This window comes from Gobio gobio (genome assembly GCF_949357685.1).
Source record: "Gobio gobio genome assembly, chromosome: 19".
NCBI classification, from domain to species: Eukaryota; Metazoa; Chordata; class Actinopteri; order Cypriniformes; family Gobionidae; genus Gobio; species Gobio gobio.
The window spans coordinates 5,125,772-5,149,915 of record NC_137112.1 but is presented as its reverse complement, the minus strand read 5'-3'; the positions used below and the strand labels follow the sequence as shown (position 1 = coordinate 5,149,915).

At 48.1% G+C, this 24,144-nt stretch overlaps 1 protein-coding gene across 1 annotated transcript in view; it reads right to left on the bottom strand.

Moving 5' to 3' along the window:
- traf3ip2b (TRAF3 interacting protein 2b) overlaps nt 1-24,144 on the bottom strand; it is a 1,379,907-nt gene that overhangs the window by 971,547 nt on the left and 384,216 nt on the right. The window lies entirely within an intron of this gene.

Here is a 24,144-nt window from a genome sequence, read left to right as displayed (position 1 = left end):
TTCTGCATCCTTAGGAACATTTTTGGCTTTTTCAGTTTTGTTTTTTTGATAACTTTGCCTGTGGTAATCCTAACTGCATAACATTTTGCCACAGGTGTGTAATTTATTGGAATTTTACCCGTTTCCTTTAAAAAAAAAAAAATGTTTCACTAGGTTATGCTATACTCCTGATCGATTGCTCCTGGCTCCTGATCGATTGATCCTGTCTCCTGTCTGTCTGTTTGCCTCCTGCCGGTCTGTAGCTCTGTACAACCTTGCTTGCGTTTGAATCTCTATTTTGATATATCTTCTTTGTTCTACTGCTAAATATAACTTACTCATCACCATACATTGTTTAAATATTATAGGCTTCTCCGTTTGCGAACAGGGCTTCACATGTGATAAATGTAAGGAGATAGTTAGGCTGACGGAGAAGATTTCAGAATTAGAAACACGCATCCATACTTTATCTGAGAGTAGTGAGGATGTAACAGCTTTAGATACTTATTCGGATGCGAATAGCTTAGTGAACTCTGTACATTCTTCGGTTCCGGCTGCAGGGCCCCCGCAGCAGGGAAACTGGGTGACAAAGAGACGGCATAGTCGCAGATCAAAAAATCACTTTTCCGTTCCGGTTAGAACATCAAACAGGTGCTCCCCTCTCAGTGAAGCACCCACTGAGTATCCTGTTGAAAGTGCCCTAGTCATTGGTGATTCTATTACACGGAACGTGAAAATAGAGACACCAGCCACCATAGTCACTTGTTTACCGGGAGCCAGAGCGCCTGACATCAAAGCAAATTTAAAAGTGCTGGCTAAAGCTAATCGTAAATTCTCTAAGATAATTATTCACGTCGGCACTAATGATGTTCGACTTCGCCAGTCGGAGATCACCAAAATTAACATTAAAGAGGTGTGTGAACTCGCTAGTACGATGTCAGAGGCTGTTTATTGTTCTGGACCGCTCCCTGTAAAAAGGAGTGATGAGATAGTTAGCAGACTATCATCACTCAATGGCTGGTTGTCTAAGTGGTGTCCGCAAAATAACATAGGGTTCATATACAATTGGAAAAGTTTTTGGGGCAGACCTGACCTGTTGAAGAAGGATGGCATCCATCCCTCCTGGGGTGGTTCCGCTCTTCTCTCTAGTAATTTGGCACGTAGTCTTAGAGCTTAACCTTGACTCACTAGGGCCCAGGTCAGGAAGCAGACAAACTGGCTAAACCGACCGAATATCATTAATTCATCTTTGTCATTAGGATATGTACCGAAAACTTTTAAGTTGGCTATTATTAAACCACTTATTAAAAAAACGCAACTTGATCCTACAGAATTAGTCAATTATAGACCAATCTCAAATCTACCCTTTCTGTCAAAAATACTTGAAAAGGCAGTGTCTTCACAATTATGTTCCTTTTTAGAAAGAAATGGTATCTGTGAGGATTTCCAGTCAGGATTTAGACCGTATCATAGTACTGAGACTGCTCTCATCAGAGTAACAAATGATTTACTCTTATCATCCGATCGTGGCTGTATCTCTCTATTAGTGTTACTCGATCTTAGCGCTGCATTTTATACTATCGACTACAAAATTCTTTTGAATAGACTCGAAAATGATGTAGGTATTAGTGGAATTGCTTTGTCGTGGTTTAAATCATATCTATGTGACCGTTATCAGTTTGTAGCAGTAAATGAAGAGATGTCACACCGATCACAAGTTCAGTATGGAGTACCACAGGGCTCAGTGCTAGGACCGCGGCTCTTCACCCTGTACATGCTACCACTGGGAGATATCATTAGGAAGCATGGCGTTAGTTTTCATTGTTATGCTGACGATACTCAGCTCTATATTTCTTCACACCCTGAAGAAATGTACCAATTCACAAGATTAACGGAATGCATAGCTTATATAAAACATTGGATGACCAGTAATTTCCTGCAACTCAATTCAGAAAAAACTGCATTTTTAATTATTGGACAAAAAAGCTCCACGAGTAGTAACCTAGAAAACTCTCTAACACTTGATGGCTGCTCTGTCAAGTCCTCGTCGTCAGTGAGGAACCTGGGTGTGCTCTTTGATACCAATCTTTCGTTTGAAAGCCACGTTTCTAGCATCTGTAAAACTGCATTCTACCATCTTAAAAATATATCTAAATTACGGCACATGCTCTCAATGCAAAATGCTGAACAGTTTGTTAATGCGTTCATGACCTCAAGGTTAGATTATTGTAATGCTCTACTGGGTGGTTGCCCTGCTCGCTTAATAAATAAACTCTAGCTGGTCCAAAACGCAGCAGCTCGAGTTCTTACTAGAACCAGGAAGTATGACCATATTAGCCCAGTTCTGTCAACACTGCACTGGCTGCCTATTAAACATCGCATACATTTTAAAATCTTGCTTATTACTTACAAAGCACTAAATGGTTTAGCTGCCAAATACTTGAGCGAGCTCTTAACATATTATACTCCATCACGTCTACTGCGGTCTCAAAATTTTGGCCAGTTGATAATACCGAGAATATCTGTTACGGCTGTGAATGAGAGACAGGAGGATCCAATAGCGGTTCAGTAAACACTCATTTATTAGTATGACTGAGACAGTACGTGGAACAAAGTCATCAAAAGAAGCAATGGAACAGATCAGGCGGATCTCCGTAGAGATGCAGGCGAGCGAACCAGGCAGAAAGGTGCAGGCAGAGCAGTCACAGACAGGCAGAAGCAGGGACGCAGCGGGCAGCACGGCACAGCGGAATCCAGGAACCAGAACGGAGATCACACAGGGGAAAACAGGAACACACGCCGACGACACACACTAGGGAAGCCTGAAACGATCTGACAATGAGAGTGGGTGAGAGAACTGCATATAAAGCCCGGTGATTGAGTGCAGCAGGTGGAAGTGATGAGCACCGTAATCAGTGGCCACGCCTCCGCACAACCTCACAAGCACAGAGAAAAGGAGACAATAGGCTTGTTTGAGATGCGCCTCGAAATTCAGCCGAGACTAGGCGGCTGCAGTGAGGGGAGGAGTGAAAAAAGTGCAGGCAAGACGGACAGTTCTCTCTTCTCGTAGTGGATCTGACACCTGCGAGATCAAAGGCGGATATCGCGGGATTCACACTAATGCGCTTTGTTGCTGATAAACTGGATGTAATTTAAGTTCTGTTACTTTTATATGAAAATAAATATTATGAACAAGACACCCATAGTTTTTGTTATTTATTATTAGTCCTACATACATGTTTTTATATTTTTTTTTATATAAATATGACAACAATCACATAACCCACAGAGAGATCGCCTTTTTTAGAGAGTTTGGGAATATTCACACATAAAAACATGATCTCAGAGTTTTAAAATCAAACATTTAAAAAAACGTCCGGTTACGTATGTAACCCTCGTTCCCTGAGGAGGGAACGGAGACGTACGTTAGTGACTAACGAATGGGGGTTTCGCTTAGAAGCCAATCATCTTCATCGTATTCAACAGCGCCCAATGGCAGTGCCAATGCCATGGGCATGCGGAATTTGCATGCGTAACTCCGCCCCACCTCGTGGGTATATAAGGAAGTACGCTGCGAACATCGCATTATGTTACTGCTGCAGGAGCCAAGACTGAACTCCTCGCGTTCCAGGCAGCACAGCTGACGTGGCTAAGGAAACGTACGTCTCCGTTCCCTCCTCAGGGAACGAGGGTTACATACGTAACCGGACGTTCCCTTTCGTTCAGTCACTACGACGTACGTTAGTGACTAACGAATGGGGGAACCTGTAAAACAGCGCCACTCAGCTGTCATCCAGTGCCCTGCGTAAGTGTGAGATCCCGCCACTTAAGGCCCTAGGACTCCCACTTATCACAGGATTACCAAGGTACACTGGGAAGCATATCCCAGTGAGGGAATGCCAAGGTGCCTACCGTAGGGAGGACTTAGAGAATACACATATGACCCGCTGAGGGTTGCATATGGAAGATCTCTAGGGTACCAGCCGAAGGTGGATTTTTAACCCTAGGGGTGGCAGGGACTTGCCAAGGGAAAGACACCTGCTCACTGAGGAGGCTTACGGTGGGAATACTCGTGTGGGGGTCGCCAGAGGGGAACCATGCACACGGAGCACCTGGCCGGACATGAGGGTCTGGGCTCGAAAGGGCAGACTGAACTGATGTCGGCGTCGACAGTGCTGGAGGAGCTCAGGGCTCTCGGGGAGCTCACCTGAGGAAAATATCGCACGTATCCAGTCATGGGAGTGGAATGGCGAGCAAGCGAAGACACCTGAGCGTGGTCCATTACCGGCCCCTCGGGGGGGCGAGTACAAAGTCGGACACTGGCTCCACTCGGAGATTGTAGAATCTGGCGAATGTGTTGGGTGTCGCCCAGCCTGCAGCTCTGCAGATGTCTGTTAGCGAGGCGCCATGCGCTAGAGCCCAAGAGGAGGCCACACTCCGGGTGGAGTGTGCCCTCACACCAAGGGGACATGGTCGACCTTGCTGCTGGTAAGCCAAAACAATGGTGTCCACCACCCAGTGAGACAACCTCTGCTTTGAGAGAGCACTTCCCTTCCGCTCTCCACCATAACAGACAAAGAGCTGGTCTGAGGTCCTGAAACACTGCGTCATGTCTACGTAGGCGCGGAGAGCGCGTACTGGACAGAGCAATGCCAAGGCTGGGTCTGCCTCCTCCAAAGGCAGCGCTTGCAGGTTCACCACCTGATCTCGGAACGGAGTGGTAGGAACCTTGGGCACATATCCGGGCCGGGGTCTCAGGATCACGTGAGAGTTAGCCGGCCCGAACTCAAGGCACGCTTCGTCAACCGAAAATGCTTGCAGGTCCCCGACCCTCTTAAGCGAGGCCAATGCGGTCAGCAGAGCCGTCTTCATAGACAAGAACTTAATCTCGGCCGACCGCAAAGGCTCAAAGGGAGGCCTCTGCAGAGCACTTAAGACTACTGAGAGGTCCCAAGAGGGAACGAGAGGAGAGCGAGGAGGATTCAGTCTCCTCGCTCCCCTCAGGAACCTGATGACCAGGTCGTGCTGACTTACCTTTTTGTCTCCCAGGAGATCGTGGTAGGCAGATATTGCGGCCACGTACACTTTCAGGGTGGAGGGAGACAGCCTTCGCTCCACCCCCTCCTGGAGAAACGATAGCACGGACCCGATCGGGCATTTCCAGGGGTCTTCTTGGCGGGAAGAGCACCATGTGACGAAGAGGTTCCACTTCAACGCGTAGAGACGTCGTGTAGACTCAGCTCTAGCGGAAGTGATGGTAGCGACCACCGCAGGTGGAAGGCTACTCAAACCTGCCGTGTCCCGTCCAGAAGCCACACGTGGAGCCTCCAGAACGCTGGACGCGGGTGCCAAAAGGTGCCCCGTCTCTGAGTCAGAAGGTCTGGTCTCAGAGGGATAGGCCAGGGAGGGGCTGTCGCAAGGAGTAAGAGTTCTGGGAACCAGGTCTGGCCGTGCCAAAGCGGGGCGACCAAGACGACCTGCTCCTTGTCCTCCCTGATCTTGCACAGTACCCGTGCAAGAAGGCTCACTGGGGGAAACGCATACTTGCGTAGCCCGGACGGCCAGCTGTGCCCCAGTGCATCCGTGCCGAGGGTGCCCTCGGTCAGGGAATAATACAGGGAGCAATGGGAAGAGTCCTGGGAGGCAAACAGATCTACCTGTGCGTCGCCGAACCGTTCCCATATCAGCTGGATCGTCTGGGGGTGGAGTCTCCACTCTCCGGGGAGAGGCTGAAACCGTGACAGCTCGTCGGCTGCACAGTTCAGGTCTCCAGGGATGTGGACAGCACGAAGGGACCTCAGGCGCTTCTGACTCCACAAAACGAGATGGCGGGCGAGTTGAGACATACGGTGGGAGCGTAGACCGCCCTGGTGGTGATGTACGCTACTACGGCCGTGTTGTCTGTCCTGACTAGCACATGTTGACCCTTCAGCAACGCTCGGAAGCGGTGCAGGGCGAACCGTACAGCCAGTAACTCGAGGCAATTGACATGCAGAAGGCGCTGGGGTCCTGTCCAGGAGCCCGCGGCTGCTTGTCCATTGCACATGGCACCCCAGCCCGTGGATGATGCATCTGTTGTCACAACAACATGCCTGGAAGCTCGTTCTAAGGACACTCCGGTCCGTAGAAACTTGAGGTTCGACCACGGGGTGAGTGTCTGTAAGCAGGCCCGAGTCACTAGTACCCGGAGCGTGCCAGACCGCCATGCCCATCTCGGGACTCGATCGCGTAGCCAGTGCTGAAGCGGTCTCATATGAAGCAATCCGAGCGGCGTTACCGCGGCTGCAGATGCCATATGCCCCAGGAGCCTCTGAAAATGTTTCAGTGGAACCGCACTCTGGCCCTCGACTTGTCGAAGGGCAGTCAGCAGAGACTGCGCGCGCTCGCTCGAAAGCTGCGCGCACATGGCGACCGAGTCGATATCCATACCGAGAAAAGAGATCCTCTGCGCGGGGCAAAGTTTGCTCTTCTCCCAGTTGACCCGAAGGCCCAGACGGGCTAGGTGATGGAGCACCAGATCTCTGTGTCCGCAAACCTGCTCTCGAGAGGGACCCAGTATGAGCCAGTCGTCGAGGTAGTTCAGGATGCGGACCCCGTGCTGCCGAAGGGGCGCAAGGGCTGCCTCGGCAATCTTCGTAAAGACGCGAGGGGACAGAGATAGCCCGAATGGTAGAACTGCGTACTGATATGCCCGCCCCTCGAAAGCAAACCGTAGGAACGGTCTGTGTCGAGGCAAAATGGAGACATGGAAGTAGGCGTCCTTCAGGTCGATCGCTGCAAACCAATCGTGTGGACGAACGCATTCGAAAAGGCGTTTCGCTGTCAACATCTTGAACGGAAACCGGTGAAGGTAACGGTTCAGGATGCGCAGGTCCAGGATTGGCCGTAGCCCACCGGTCTTTTTGGGTACAATGAAGTACGGGCTGTAAAACCCGCAATTCATCTCGGCTGGAGGGACAGGTTCGATCGCACCCTTCGCCAGTAGGGTGGCAATCTCCGCTCGCATGACGGGGGCGTTGGCCCCGATCATGGTGGAACGGACTCCCTGGAAGCAGGGAGGAACCCGTGCGAACTGAATCGCATAGCCGCGCCTGACGGTCCGCTCGACCCAGCGGGACAGCCCTGGAAGCTGAAGCCAGACATCCAGAAACTGCACCAGCGGGGTCATACGGTGTACAGACGTACCCGGTGTGGGCTTGCAGCGATGCAGCGTCACCGGCCCGGACATGGGAGGCTGTGGGGCGTCCCGGTGCGGGGGCACGGTTGACAGCTGCGTCCTGACAGAGGAGACCAGGGAAGGACCAGCGTTCCACTGGGGTCTGCTCTGCCAGGAGGCTGGCGACAGAGTGGGATGCGAGTGGCGGGACCCGTGGGTGGCGCGCACCGTCATCACCGGACTCTGTGGGCTCAGGGATGGGAGTGTTAATTCTTTCTTTGACCAACATAGGGTGCTGCTGACCCGGGGGCCAGCAGCTGAACAAAGGATTCTCCCCCGGCCCTCCACCGGGGGAAGGAGTGGTCCTGCTACCATCTCCTTGAAAGAATTTCCCATCCCTGAGCCGTCCGTCTCAGGAGCGCCGCTTGGCCTGGCGTTTAGCGGGGCGCGGGGCGGCCTGAGGGGACTTGGACGCCTTCCTACGGCTTCCTCCGCGACCCGGCCCGGGTGAAGGCTGCTGCTTGGACCGGGTGGGAGGGGCGGGAGCCTTAGGAGGGCGTCCTCGGCGTGGAGCAGACTGAGTTGACTGCGCCGGCGGCGGGGTGGAGGCAGCAGCTGGCCGCCGGGGCAGTACGTGCTTAATAGCCTCAGTCTGCTTCTGGGCGATTGAGAACTGTTGGGCGAAGTCCTCAACCGCCCCGCCGAAGAGGCCGGCCTGGGATATGGGGGCATCGAGGAACCGGGTTCGCTCGGTGTCCCGCATATCGGCCAGGTTCAGCCACAGGTGACGCTCCTGGACCACATTTGTGGACATCACTTGACCCAGGGAGCGTGCGGTCACCTTCGTCGCCCGGAGAGCGAGGTCGGTGGCGGCACGCAGCTCATTTAAGAGCCCCGGATCAACTCCACCCTCGTGCATGTCCTTGAGGATCCTGGCCTGGTAGACCTGGAGGATCGCCATGGCATGCAGCGAAGCGGCAGCCTGCCCCGCGGCTCTGTGCGATTTCGACACCAAGGTTGATGTGAATCGACAGGCTTTGGAGGGGTGCTTAGGATCACCACGCCAGGTTGAAGCGCTCTGAGGACACAGTTGCATCGCAACAGAACGTTCAACTGGAGGGACCCCAGTGTACCCTTTAGCTGCCGCCCCATCGAGGACGGAGAAGGCGGAGGAAGTCAGTGAACGGTCACGGGAAGACAACGGGGACTTCCAGGACCGCGTGAGTTCCTCATGCAGCTCGGGAAAGAAAGGTATTGAGGGCAAGGACTGACGGGTGTCAGCGCGAGCCCCCAAAAACCAATCATCGAGCCTTGAGCGTTCGGGACAGGGTGGAGGGTTCCACTCGATCCCTAAACTCGCGGCTGCCCGAGACAACATGGCTGTCAGCTCTGGATCTGACTCGGGCAATGCTGGCACGCCCGAGGGCGGCAGCACAGCCGAGTCATCATCTCCAGAGGACTCGAGCCCACCTTGTGATGCGGTGATCGACATCGCATCCTCCTCTGGAGCGCCAAATGAGATGCGCGGGGGGGCCGGAGCCGGCCCCGCGATCTGCATCTGAACACTCGCGGGTTGCAATGTGCAAGACGGGGGTGTGGCCCGAGGCATGAGCGTCGGGGCTTTGTTCCACACCGTAACCGTCAAGTCACCCTGACCACCAGCCGAAGTACTGGGCCTCTGGGACTCAGTAGATCGGGGTGTGGTAGAGGGGACTCTCACTTCAGTACGAAGGTCATGGAGTCTTGACCGCAACATTGCGATGGTCATGTTCCCGCAGTGAGAACATGACTCATCCGCGAACGCTGTCTGAGCATGCTGAAAGCCCAAACATATCAGACAGTGTTCGTGCCCATCAGAAGAGGAAAGCAACCGACCACACCCAGAAGTACACGGACGAGACATCCTGAAAAGGACGCGTCACGTGTAAGCTCTTTTATGAGAGGAAGCCTCGCAGAGAACGCCGAAGCGCCCAGGGACCACACACCAGCTGTCTAGCGGACCACTGCGCAGATCAGCAGGCAGGCAGTATGATGATCACTGGAACGCGCCGTAACACCAACGCCTCTGGAAAGCTGCTCGTCTCGAAAGCTGTCGATGACTCAGATCAGGCTTGTAGGAGTGAAGAGATCCTCTTGGCTCCAAAGCAGAAACATAATGCGATGTTCGCAGCGTACTTCCTTATATACCCACGAGGTGGGGCGGAGTTACGCATGCAAATTCCGCATGCCCATGGCATTGGCACTGCCATTGGGCGCTGTTGAATACGATGAAGATGATTGGCTTCTAAGCGAAACCCCCATTCGTTAGCCACTAACGTACGTCGTAGTGACTGAACGAAAGGGAAAGAACCATACATCACAGTTGTTTAAACCAATAAGCATTAAGCTGTGTCGTCAGCAAGTCGTTTCCCATCATGCTTTTGCTCCGCGCAGTCGGTGGAGAGCAAATGCGCTCGACTGCAGAATCCGACACATCCGCCTTTCGCTTGCGAGAGTTTTTTGACATACGTCAGCATGACATCAGAGCAAGGCGGACCGCCCTCGGACACTTTTCTAACCGGAATGCATCTCGCGCTGATCACCGGTGATCGGTTCTGCGCAGATTTCGCTCATCTCAAACAAGCCTACTGAATTGATGAAACGTGACAATATCCAAATCAACTGCAGGCGGTCGATCCTTTTCCTATTTAGCATCTAAACTCTAGAACAGTCTTCCTAATGCTGGGTACACACCAAAAGATTTTTTACATCTTATAAGATTTTCAAAATGTGATAGACCACACACATGAGGACAAATAATCCTAGATTTAACCGTTTTGCTCCTATAATGTGTGGTGTGCCATGATGTGACAAAGACAGCACACCACACACGCACAGATTTTCAACCAGAGTCCCGACTGTAAACACAGGAAATCTCGCGAGACTTCAGAATAAGTATGGCGGTGATTGGCACAAATATCAATTTCGATCTTGATTCAATATCAATTCATATAGCCTACTGTACATATAAGGAAAGTTTGCCTTTTTAGCACCATTTAAACATTTTCTTGGGTAAATTATATTTGCTTGCATACATTAATATTCACTTGTGTGTGCTTATATAACCATCATTAAAAATATTAGGATGTAAATTGTTATTATCTTTTGGTGTGTACCCAGCATAACATTGTTCGGGAAGCAGACACACTCTGTCAGTTTAAATCGAGACTAAAAACACATCTCTTTACTGTGGCATACACATAAAACACTTTTTCAATGAAATGATTGTTAGGCTGCATTAACAAGGTCAGCCGGAACCGGGAACACTTCCCATAACACCTGATGTACTCGTTACATCATCGGAAGAATGGCATCTACGCTAATGATAGTCTCTCTGTTTTATCCCGAGGTTTACTGCAGTCAGCCGGATCCAGGCCGTATCAAGATCAGATGGTGGACCTGCGCCCAGACATGACCAACGCAGAGACCGTGTCAATTAGACTCCCCTGAAAATGCATCGTCGACACATTATGATGAATTATTCAAAGATATCTAACTTTGTTATTGTTTTTTCTTTGTATATAATATATGCAAACCCATGATATTTGTTTTATCATTATGATTGTTAAAGATACATCCATGTAATTATAAAATAAAAGATATGAGTGACAGGTGCAGTGACAGCTCAAAGCATCAGTAACTCCACAGCCCGACCTGTGCGGTTTCCCTCAGTGTTTGCACAGAGACGTCTTTCAGCTGCTCGAGGATCTCACCTTTGGAGAAAACTGTTGATTTTATACTCGAAAAATGTAAGTATCACTATTCAAAATTAAGATTACCCCAGAATGAATTGCCTTGCCAGCCCACTAAAACGCTTACAATAATAATAACAAATGCTGACCAATACTTAATTATATTATATATACTTTTTCTTTTTTACTGAAAATTATATTGTTTTAGTAAAACAAGCAAAATGCAACTTGTTGTCATATGACTTAGCAATGCATGAATACACACTAGACAAATGCAGCCGATGTGAATACCAATTTTCAGTCAAGCAATGCATAAATGCATGAGTTAATAAAATATTGTATTTACTGACAACAATAGGAAACATGAATTAATGAGTAAAAGAATGAATAAAAGTAAACATCACAAATGAATAAGTCACCATGAAACAAAGCTTTATTCAAACGTATTGTTCTAACAAACTATCACACATTTACAGGCGGTGAAGCCCCACATCTGCTGCCATCTCAACACAGCTGTGCCAATTCTGTGGCTTTATATTGATGAAGCAGTTGACCACCATGAACACCTTCGCCTGTCCAGCCGTCCATCATGTCCCTCCTGAACCCCACGACCTTGAAGCAAGAGTGAGAACATGTGGGACAATCTTTGACTGCTGATGTCTGCTCCAAACATCCTTCTGCCTGCTCTCCATCAGCATGACTACTTAAAACGTTTTACAATTCATGTTGTCAGCATCCCATTTCTTGCCATATTTGATTTAATATTTTTACAATTACATGCTATTTGTATTGTAGCTTTATGACTTTTGTGGTGTAGTGGGCTAAACACTGAACTGATAAGCAGAAGGTTTCCTTGAGCAAGGCTCATCCACAGGAGCTCTGCAGCAAATGCACAGACATCAAGAATCAGAAAAATGCTGAAATAACTCTGTTTGAAATTAAAATAAAATACAACTTAATATTTAAATTGATGTTTTATTCATTTCTGTAGTATACTCAAAGCCTTTGATTACAGCCTTCCTTCATCACCCTCTCTCCAGTCTCCACCAGATAAACACACACGTGCTCTTCTGGCCCTGTAACATCAGACAACATTCACGTTACCTGGATCTTAAACAACACCTTGATAAAAGCACAAAAGTTGATGTGCTCAATACTACATTTAAATGTTGAGGTAGTTGCTGATGTGTTAATGTTCCTCAATTCATCAACAGTACTAATGGACAAATAAAAAAGATAACTTATGTTTAGTTACTTTATGTAGATTTATTAACATTACTGAGGTTCATGTAAAGTTAACAGTGTTGACAACAGAACTACATTATAGCACACACATCATTCTGATCAGATGTCTATTTCATGCTGTGATGTCATCTGCAATACTTATCGAAAATGTTCCTGTCAGATGTTAAATAAACATTTAGTAAGCATCTTTATCTTTAAGTATATCGTTTATGTAAATCCACTTTGGAGATGTGTGTGTGTGTGTGTTACTGGAGCTCATACATAATAAAACGTGTTTTTACAGCCCAATCACAACTACACTATACTGTCTGTCGTCTTTACACTTTCAACAATTCAACAGTTTAACGTTACTCTACAGTAGTCCAACAAATGTGATTTTAACACAAGGAACTGCTCGGGTTATGTATATAACCCTTGTTCCCTGAGAAGGGGAACTCGCACTGCATCGAGACGTCACTTTGGGGATGCTCCCTTAGCATCAGCGAATCTGAAACCAGAATGCCAACTAGGCCAATCCGATTGGCGTGCGTGATGACGTAATCGTGACGGCATACCCGGAAGTATAAAAGGGGAGCTGGAACGTAGTGTCGGCAGTAATTGCTCTGAAGCATGCGCGCCGAGGTGTGGCGTCGGGATGCAGTGCTCGTTCCCCATCTCAGGGAACAAGGGTTATATACATAACCCGAGCAGTTCCCTTTCGAGGGAACTCGCACTGCATCGAGACGACACTTTGGGGAACGAATCCCAACTAGGCCACACCGAAGGGTAGCGCCTGCCGTAGTGTGAAGCCGGAGACCGGGCACAGCTAGGATTGGAGCACCCTAGCACCAGGCGTCGCAGCGAGATCCAGGCTATAAAACCTGATAAAGGTGTGTGGGGTAGCCCACCCGGCCGCCTCGCAGATATCCTGCAAGGGGACCCCAGAAAGAAGGGCCACCGAAGAGGCCATGCCTCTGGTAGAATGAGCCCTCACGGCCACAGGTGAAGGCAAACTGCGCACCTGGTAGGCCATGGTAATTGCCTGGACAATCCAGTTACTGATTGTCTGAGTAGACGCAGGCAATCCCTTCTTAGGTGAGCCAAAACACACCAAAAGTTGTTGTGATCTCCTCCACTGTGCAGACTTCGCCAAATAAACTCTGAGAGCCCTGACCGGGCAGAGTAGGTGAAGTCTCCCCTCTTCCACCATCACGTGAGGCGGAGGATGAAATGCCTGCAGAACCAATGACATGACCACCCTTGATGGCACCTTAGGCACGTTGCCCGGCCTAGGGTGTAAGATGGCCTTTACTCCTCCCGGGGCAAACTCCAGGCAGGTTGGCGTTACCGCCAAAGCCTGGAGATCTCCCACTCTCCTGAGAGAGGTAATGGCGAGGAGAAAAGCCACCTTAAGGGTCAGGTTCTTGGGTTCGGCTGACTCCAATGGCTCGAAGGGGGCCTCAGCCAAGCCTTCGAGAACCACTGCCAGGTCCCAGGTTGGAACTCTGGAATGAGCCGCAGGCCTCATCCTCCGAGCCCCACGGAGGAATTGTACAACCAGCTGGTGCCTACCCAGAGGCCCATCACCCAAAGGAGTGTGGAAAGCCGCAATGGCAGCCACGTACACCTTGAGTGTGGACGGGGTAAGCCCTGCAGAGAAGCGATCTTGGAGGAACTCCAGCACTGAAGCCACTGGGCAGTTAACTGGGTCCACCTCACGCTCTCTACACCAAGTGGAAAATACATTCCACTTGAGGCTGTACAGTCTCCTCGTCGACGGAGCCCTGGAACTGAGTAAGGTCTCTATCACCTCTGCCGATAGGCCAGCCTCTAGGTACCTAATCCAAATCTCCGGGCGGGGGTAAAATATCGTACCCGCCGCCTGAGATAGGAGATCCCTCCTCAGAGGAATCTCCCACGGCTGACCTGCTAGCAGAGCTATGATATCCGAGAACCAAACTCGAGTCGGCCAACTTGGTGCTACTAGAAGTAGGCTGACCCCCTGTCGCCGGATCCTGTCCAGGACTCCCGGGAGCAGAGCAATCGGGGGAAATGCGTACAGACGCAGCCTCAGCCACGGGGGGGCTGGATGCGTGAGGGAAAACCACAGTGGACAGTGGGACGTCTCTCGAGACGCAAACAAATCCACTTCCTCTGGGCCGAACCTCTTGCATATGGCCTCCACCACCTCTGGGCGGAGTCGCCACTCCCCGGGCCTCAGCCCCTGCCTCGACAGGATGTCTGCTCCCTGTTTTTGGACCCCCGGGACATACATTGCCCTGATGGACAACAGTTTCCCTTGGGACCACAGGAGGATTTGACGTGCCAGTCTGCAAAGAGGGCGCGACCTCAAACACCCCTGGCGGTTGATGTACGCTACGACAGACATATTGTCTGTCCATACCAGGACATGTTGGACCGCACAGCTTTGTAGACCGCCATCATCTCCAGGCAATTTATGTGCCAGGAGGAATGACGGCCCTCCCACGGGCCCCTCGCAAAGCGGCCGTCCATGACCGCGCCCCAACCAGTGAGGGAGGCGTCTGTTGAAACGGATTTCCGGCAACAGGACGCTCCTAACACTGGCCCCTGGGACAGAAACCAAGGTTTCTTCCATATGACTAAGGAACGAAGGCATCTGCGTGTTACCCTGATCATACGGAAAGGATTCCCTCTGGGGGAAAACCCCTTGGTTTTCAGCCACCACTGGAGGGGTCTCATGTTCAGCAGGCCAGAAGGTATTACGCTGGACGCTGCTGCCATATGCCCCAGCACCCTCTGAAAGTGCCTCACAGTAATGTTGTGGCCTAGCCTTATTCCTGAGACCATCGCCAGTATGGTCTCGACTCGCGCGGGAGATAATTGTGCCCGCATCGTCGTCGAATCCCATACGACCCCGAGGAACGTTGTCCTCTGGGACGCCGTCAACACGCTCTTTTTCGTGTTGAGTCTCAGCCCCAAGCACCTTATGTGGGCCAGAACGACATCTCAATGCCGGACCGCCATATCGTACGACTGGGCCAGTATGAGCCAGTCGTCGATATAATTCAGCACACGGATGCCCTGAAGTCTCATTGGAGCCAGAGCTGCATCCATGCACTTCGTGAACGTGCGTGGGGAGAGGGCTAGGCCGAAGGGAAGCACTCGATATTGGTACGCTTCGCCCCCGAAAGCGAACCTCAGATACTTCCTCTGACATGGGAGGATGGAGATATGGAAGTATGCGTCCTTCAGATCTATCGTGACGAACCAGTCCTCAGACTGGATCTGACTCACGATCATGGGAATGGTGAGCATTTTGAATCTGAAGCTCCTCAGAGACAGATTCAAAGACCTCAGATCTAAAATCGGACGCAACCCTCCATCCTTTTTGGGAACTATAAAGTACCGGCTGTAGAACCCGGACTCCCTTTCCAGCGGAGGAACACGCTCTATGGCTTCCTTCGCTAACAAGGTTTTTACTTCTAGTTCCATTACCCGAACCCGCTCGGGTACCACTGTAGTCCAGTACAATCCCCTGAATCTTGGAGGAGGATGACCGAACTGCAGCCAGTAAACCTTTTCTACAGTACGCAGGACCCATGTAGAAATATTCGGAAGGCATTTCCATGCGCCGAGATAATCTACTAAGGGAACCAGCCTCTCGAGGCTGGCGTCGGGTGTTACACGGTTCCCGTTCCCAACCCCCTGAAGGGGCTGACCGGCAGGAAGTAGTTGGGAACGGTTCTCCGTGTGCGGACGCGCAAGCTGCCCAGCCGCAGGTCTTTCCAGAGGCGGCTGGTGCAGCATGCGTTCGTGGGAAATCGATGTGGCCCGAAGCGTCATAGACGGCGGGATTACCACATCCATTTCCCCAGAGCGCCACAGAGGAAACAACCTCGGTTGTTCCTCCGCGGGAGGGACCGCTCTTAGAAGCCCTGCCGCAGCTAGGACTTCTTCCCAGCAGCCTTCCGCGCCTGAAGGACTTTCCGTAGATCGCCCTTAGGAGCGGAAGACTGCTGCTGAGAGCGTCGCCTCTGTTGCCAGGCTCCCGGGGGAGGGGCTCTAGATGCGACGCTCTCTTTTTGCACCTTTCGGTGCATGGAGCTGGATGGCGGCTGACGCTGCCCACTAGGACCAGCCTTCCCAGGCTTTGAGCGGCGAGGGAGGTACTGGTGGAAGGCTGCTGACTGTCTCTTCGCCTCCTGGTGTCTGGAAACGACGGCGTTAACCGCGTCTCCAAACAGTCCAGAAGGCGCAATCGGGGAGTCCAGGAGGAAGGATTTATCCTTCTCCTTTATCCCGACAGATTCAGCCAGAGATGCCTCTCCACAGTCACCATTGAAGCCATGGAGCGGCCGATAGCACGGGCCATCTCCTTGGTGATGCGGAGAGACAAATCTGCAGCCTTCCTTAATTCCAGAATATCCTCCGGAGAGGGACCCTCGCCCTCATCGAGCTCTTTAAGGAGATCGGCCTGGTAGGTCTGCAGAATGGAGAGTGTGTGCAGGGAACTACCAGCCCGACCAGCCGCCATATAAGCTTTGCCCACCAATGATGAGGTGTCCCGACAGGGTTTGGTGGGAAAAACCGGAGCCTTAAGGGACGATGCAGAGTCGGGTGAAAGGTAGCTCGCGAGAGCTTCCTCCACCCGAGGCATCGCCCCATAGCCCGACTCGCGTGCCCCCAGAACGTTGGAATAATCCAACACCGGAGGATTTGAAACACGCAAGGAATAGGGCTTTTTCCAAGATCTGCACACCTCAGTGTGTAGATCCGGGAAAAAAGGCAGGCCCCGGCGAGGTGTTTGAACCCGGTGCGAGAGGAACCGGTCATCCAGCCTACTGGGTGGCTGGATTTCCAGAGCCTCTTGTGGCCAATTTATGTTTAATTTAGCCACCGCCCGGGTCAACACCTCGACCAGCTCCTCTTGGGCGGGTGGATGAAGTGATGAAACAATTCCTGCTTCATCCCCCGCCTCGGTGCCTATTTCCTCCGGCTCCTCGGAACTGGAGAGAACGAGCACCGGACCTCCCGCCCCGGGGAGCGGGCTTCCACACGGGGAGAAAGATCCTCGGAACTGTCAGAGGAGGATCGGGAAAGTGCCGCAGCAGTCCCGAAACCCTCTGATATGTCCCGCTGTGAACCCCATGGTCTGCGACGCCGAGCCGCCTCAGCGACTGCGGGTCCAGAACCATGGGGCTCACGAGGCTGGCCGGCCTCATCAAACACGGCCAGCCGAGAGCGGAGCACCCTGAGCGTCAGCTTCTCGCCCAGCTTCTTCCCTCGAGAGCCGCTCGAGCATGCTGAACGCCCAGACAGTGCACACACAGCAGGTGTGTATCCGAGCCCGACATATAGCGAGGGCAAGGATGCACACACTGCTTAAACTCTCTTGTTTTTTCACACTCCATCATTCACACACTTTCACTGACGTACAACAATAAATAGACAGACAGTTTTTGACACAGAGCGCCTATGCTGAAGAGCATTAACTGCCGACATTACGTTCCAGCTCCCCTTTTATACTTCCGGGTATGCCGTCACGATTACGTCATCACGCACGCCAATCGGATTGGCCTAGTTGGCATTCTGGTTTCAGATTCACTGATGCTAAGGGAGCATCCCCAAAGTGTCGTCTCGATGCAGTGCGAGTTCCCTCGAAAGGGAACCGTGATTTTGGTTAGTAATACTCACATTTGATTCACTTTTCTCCGCCTGACGTATCCTTTCCTGTGGCCTCATGGGAAGGCAGGGATAGAAAAGTATCCGACGATGGGTGCTTCACAATCTGGGCGGAATCAGTAGGCCATCCGGGAACTTCTCGCCTACTCTTTTATGATTACTGAGGTTTCGAACATACTACTCCTTTCACGTACTGTTTTCGCCTACTATATAGTAGGTAAGTAGGCATATTCAAGCGCAACAGTAGTAGGCCTATACGCACGTCCGAATCTCGCGAGAAATAGTCCAAAACCCCGGTAGTTCTCGCCTACTCTTTTATAAATACAAAGGATTCGGACATACTTTTCGCTCGCCTACTGCTTTTTACATACTATATAGTAGGGAAGTATGCGGTTTCGAACGCAGCCTTCCTCTTAGCATCATTTGGACAAAATGTCCCTGTTAATTTTCAATCCCATTGCCATTTAACTATAAAATGATGCTATCTTTGTGAATAGGCTTTTATTCTGTTGGCAAGGCTTCAAATTTTAAATTTTTACTATTTTTTACCAGATGATGCCATTTTTTTTTTTCAGGTTTGGCGAATAAAGCAAATGCTCACTTTATTCCTGTTTTCTGTTTATGCATATTATAAAGCCAATTTGATAAATTATGCAGCTGTAACTGTGTGGGTGTGTTGGTATGGATGTCAGAGTGGTGTGTGTGTGTGTGTGTGTGTGTGTGTGTGTGTGTGTGTGTGTGTGTGTGTGTGTGTGTGTGTGTGTGTGTGTGTGTGTGTGTGTGTGTGTGTGTGTGTGTGTGTGTGTGTGTGTGTGTGTGTGTGAATGTGTGTGTACTTGTAATATTTGAGAGACAACAAAATCCAGGCCGTATCAAACTGCTGAAATTTGGCGATTCAAACTGCTGATTCGACTCACTGATTCATAACGCTTCGAAGCTTCATGATTCATAAAGTTATTTTAGAACCACTGTAGTGAGATGGACTTTGTAACAACGTCTTTAATACCTTTTAAGGGTCTTGAGATTGAACCGTGCATTGTGCCAATGGAGGCCTTTCAGAGCCATCAGATTTCAACTAAAATATCTTCATTTGTGTACCGAAGATGAACGGAGGTCTTACGGGTGTCGAACGACATGAGGGTAAGTAATTAATGACAGAATTTTCATTTTTGGGTGAACTAACCCTTTAAGTTATAGAGGCTTTGAATGGGAGAGAGTAAGTGTTTAAAGCAGCACTAGGTAGGTTTTGCTCTCGGGGTCCCCCTACAGTTGGGAAACAGTATTGTCCTCTACTACTGTCGTAAACTCTGTCATTCTACATCAGGGGATGTGCACGTGCATTTGACATGATAGCCCTGAACACTGCAGGAGTTCACATGCAGGTGTTCTGCTTGCGTCGCGTGTGAAATGTCTTCATCCCAGGTACAGTGGCATATGTTTCAGCATGTCATATGAATATAATTTCATAGGTATTATTTTTTTTCAAACGCCAAATGATTGCGAAGCTCACGTTTACAAGCCAGCGTCATTAAAGTAGCCTAGTCTATTGGTTACCGTTTTACAGAATCTATATGATACTTCAATTCAATATTTGAGTGGTAGGTAATAACCATATATTGTCAATATTATAATATCAAGCTACCATAGATGAATCTGCAAATTTGAAAAATCGATTTGCATTAGCTTGAGGCAAGACAAATATCACAGACATGTTAGGTATCCTAAAATATGATTTTGTGCGTCTTATGTATTTACTTGCAAGAATGTAGCCCCTCCTCCTTCAGCTCACGCCAACGAGCAAACACTGGCCCAATGTTGATCCTCTTCCTGCCTTTAATCTGATAATTTTCTCGTTTCCTCTTTTTGCTTTCCTTCGAGAAAACCTTTGCTTTCTTATTTTTCTGTGCTGCTTCGGCCATGACTATAACATCTGGCAAACAAACGATAGTTGGGCTCGCACGTCCGAATTTAAGGAAGTGGAGGTGGTGGTGGAAGTGACGTATATGCCGTAAAGCGGTCGAATTTTGTAGTTCTTATTGTTCTCGGGTTACTACCCGAAACCCAAAGTTTAAAAGTACGATTAAAAACGATACAGACCCCGTCAGGCTATGGCAGACGTGTCATTCAACCTATTGTAAGTCGATGTATCATCACAAGAGTCTTGAAAATATATTATGAAGGTTGAAAAGTTACCTAGTGCTGCTTTAAATATGTGCGAGATTTGGTTTTATTTGAGATTATTCTTGCATTTTCATGACCCTCCTGGATTCTGTTTTATTGTTTAGGTGCTTGGAATGCCTCCCATTGATGATATAGAAAAATCAGAATTTTGGACTGCGTTCTTTGGTGAGCTCAAAACACACACATGATGTGATTTTTTTTTTTCAGTTGTTTTTAGTCTGCTATATGTGCTGAACTAGTATTGTGTGTTTTCTTCTATTATGGCTCATGAGTGGAAACTCAAGACTGTAGTCAAACCCATATCTAGACCTCTGGCCAGTATTCTGGGGCACTCTGATCAAGACTTTCTGGATTTTGTGAGACGCTGCCTGACGTATGTTCATTTTGATTACTATACAAGAGTTTTGTTTATTTGTCTGATGAATGTAAATGTACTGACCATGTATTACTATCCATTCCAGGTGGGACCCCAAGATGTGCATGACACCACAGGAAGCCATGCAGCATAAATGGATCATGGAGGGTCACAAGACTCCTGAGCAGCCGAAGGACAGCACTGGGGAACCATCTCATGACCATCTCAGGACTCGAGTTCTGAGATGGTTCCCCAGTGCAGAATGAGTGTGAAACGCTGGCACGTATACAAAACCTGTACAATCCAAAGAAAATATGACTAGTAAGTCAAACTACACTTGACAGTTCTTGTTCTGTAGTGCATTGTATAGAAACTGTGTCTGTTCCACGAATATTTATGTAAAAATCCTCTATAGGATCTAGAGATAATCTGAACATTTTTAAACCAGATAATCTTAAAAGAAATGAACAAAAACATTGTCTAAAACTAGGTCTCCTTAACATTCGATCGCTCACACCTAAAGCAGTTATTGTAAATGAAATGATCACAGATAATAGCTTTGATTTACTAGTTCTGACTGAAACCTGGCTTAAACCTAATGATTATTTCGGTCTAAATGAGTCTACTCCACCAGGTTACTGTTATACGCACGAGCCCCATCTGACTGGTCGTGGCGGCGGTGTTGCAACTATCTATAGAGATATTCTAAATGTTACTCAGAAAACATTACACAGGTTTAATTCATTTGAAGTGCTTGTGCTAAATGTTACACTCTCAGATATAAGAAAAAAAAACATATTATCTTTTGCTTTGGCTACCATAAATAGACCGCCAGGGCCTTATGTTGATTTCTTAAAAGAGTTTGCAGATTTTCTATCAGACCTAATGGTTACTGTCGATAAAGCACTGATTGTCGGTGATTTGAACATTCACGTAGATAATACCAACGATGCGCTAGGGGTTGTGTATACAGATTTATTAAACTCCTTTGGGGTCAAGCAAAATGTAAATGGGCCCACTCATCGTTTTAATCATACACTATATCACATGGAATCAATCCTACTGATATAGACATCATACCGCAAAGTGATGATGTCACTGATCACTACCTTGTAACGTGCACAGTGCGTACTGCTGATATTTTACATACTGCTCCGCGTTAAAGACCAGGAAGAACAATTCTCCCAAACACTATTGAGAAATTCACAAATAACTTACCAGATTTATCTCAGCTGCTCAGTGTACCCAAACACACAAATGAACTAGAGGAAATGACTAGCAGTATGAGCACCATTTTCTCTAGTACATTAGAAACGGTTGCACCGATCAGATTAAAAAAGGTGAGAGAGAAAAGTACTGCACCATGGTACAACAGTATTATTCATGCTATCAAGAGAGAAACTCGTAATCTAGAGCGCAAATGGAAACAAACACGTTTCGAGGTCTTTAGAATCGCGTGGAAAGACAGCACTTCCCGTTATAAAAAGGCTCTAAAAGCAGCCAGGGCTGAGCATTACCATAAACTGATAGAAAATAACCAAAAAAAACCCAGGTTTTTATTTAGTACAGTGGCCAGGTTAACAAATAAACGCACATCAGCTGAACAAAATATTCTAGTACAGTTTAGTAGTAATGACTATGAATTTCTTCACAAAAAAAAATTCGCAAACATCAGAAAAACAATTATAAATGTACAACCCTTGACAGGGTTTTACGATTCAGCCTCAATTATCACCCCTGAAGAACAACTGCAGTGCTTTACAACTATAGGACAGGAAGAGCTAAATAAACTAATCATTGCTTCTAAACCAACAACATGTTTATTAGATCCAATACCAACTAAACTACTGAAAGAGCTGTTACCTGTAGCAGAAGAGCCTCTTCTCAATATTATTAATTCATCTTTAACTCTGGGTCATGTCCCAAGACCATTCAAGATGGCAGTTATAAAACCTCTCATTAAGAAACCACAACTAGATGAAACTACAGACCTATTTCAAATCTTCCATTTCTGTCTAAAATACTAGAAAAAATTGTGTCTGCTCAATTATGCTCTTACTTACAAGAAAACAATATCTATGAAAAATTTCAGTCTGGATTCAGAGTCCATCATAGCACAGAAACTGCGCTGGTTAAAATCACAAATGACTTACTCTTAGCTGCTGACCAAGGCTGTATCTCAATAATAGTTTTACTTGATCTTAGTGCTGCATTCGACACCATAGATCATAAAATACTCTTAGATCGTCTACAAAATTACACTGGTATTCAGGGACGGGCATTAAAGTGGTTTAGATCGTATCTATCAGAGCGTTACCAATTTGTCTATTTAAACAGGGAACAATCTAAGATGACGTCAGTAAATTATGGAGTGCCGCAAGGCTCTATGTTAGGCCCTCTGTTATTCTCAATATATATGCTGCCACTTGGTAATATTATAAGAAAACATGAAATTAGTTTTCACTGTTATGCCGATGATACTCAGTTATATATTTCAGCAGGACCAGATGAAATCTCTAAATTATCCAAGCTAACAGAGTGTGTTAAAGATATCAAATATTGGATGACCTGTACATTTCTGAGGTATTACTTATTGGACCAAAAACTGGTACACAGAATCTCTTAAATTATAATTTACATTTAGAAGGATGTATTGTTACTTCATCTGCTACAGTGAAAGACTTGGGTGTTATATTAGACAGCAACTCGTCTTTTGAAAATCATATTTCAAATACTAGAAACATCGCTAAGCTACGAAACATGCTATCTGTCTCTGATGCGGAAAAGTTAGTTCATGCATTTATGACCTCTAGACTAGATTACTGTAATGCACTACTAGCTGGCTGTCCTGCCTCCTCAATAAACAAGCTACAATTAGTCCAAAATGCAGCTGCTAGAGTTCTTACTAGGTCAAGAAAATATGATCACATAACACCAATTCTAACATCTCTACACTGGTTACCTGTTAAGTTTCGTGTCAGTTATAAAGTATTGCTACTGACCTATAAGGCCCTATATGGTTTAGCTCCTGTGTATTTAACTGATCTTCTATCGCCTTATAACCCATCACGATCTTTAAGATCACTAAACTCTGGGCTTCTGGTAATACCGAGGATATCTAAGTCAACTAAAGAAGGGAGAACGTTTTCATATTTGGCACCTAAACTATGGAATAGCCTTCTTAATAATGTTCGGGGCTCAGACTCAATCCTCCAGTTTAAATCTAGATTAAAGACGCATCTCTTTAGCCAGGCATTCACATGATGATTCTCCTAACCTTGTACTCTATAGTTGTATCAATGCACATGATCGTCTTTGCTTAATGCCTTGAACAGCAGCTACGCTAATTATTTTTCTGTTCTGTTTTATCTCGGGACGCCCATCCCGAGGTAACTAGAGAGTCCGTCAGCTCCAGTCTGGATCCAGCTTCTCCTAAAGACTTCAGATGACCATCACCTGTGAAGAGACGACTCAACTCCTGCGAGGACTTCAGATGACGCAGCTCTGCATCAACACGCACTCATGCTCATCTCTATATACCCTATTCATTAACAACATGTATTCTTATGTCTGTGCATAGTGTGATGAGGTTCGATGTATGTGGGTGAGGAAAGGAAGAAGGCGGGGTCGGCGTGACTGGGACTCGCGATTTTATTCTCAGAAGTTTGTATACAAACAAAATAGGCGCTCGTGGGCGCATCAACACAGCAAACACTCTCAAAAGTAAGTCAGCTTAATCACTCAGTTTCAAATGCGTTTCTCAGGCAGGCAGTCACGTGAGGTCCCAGTCCAAACTCTCTCTCTCCCAACTCTCTCCCCGCTGCAGCTTATATGCAGTCTCTCCATGCAAATTA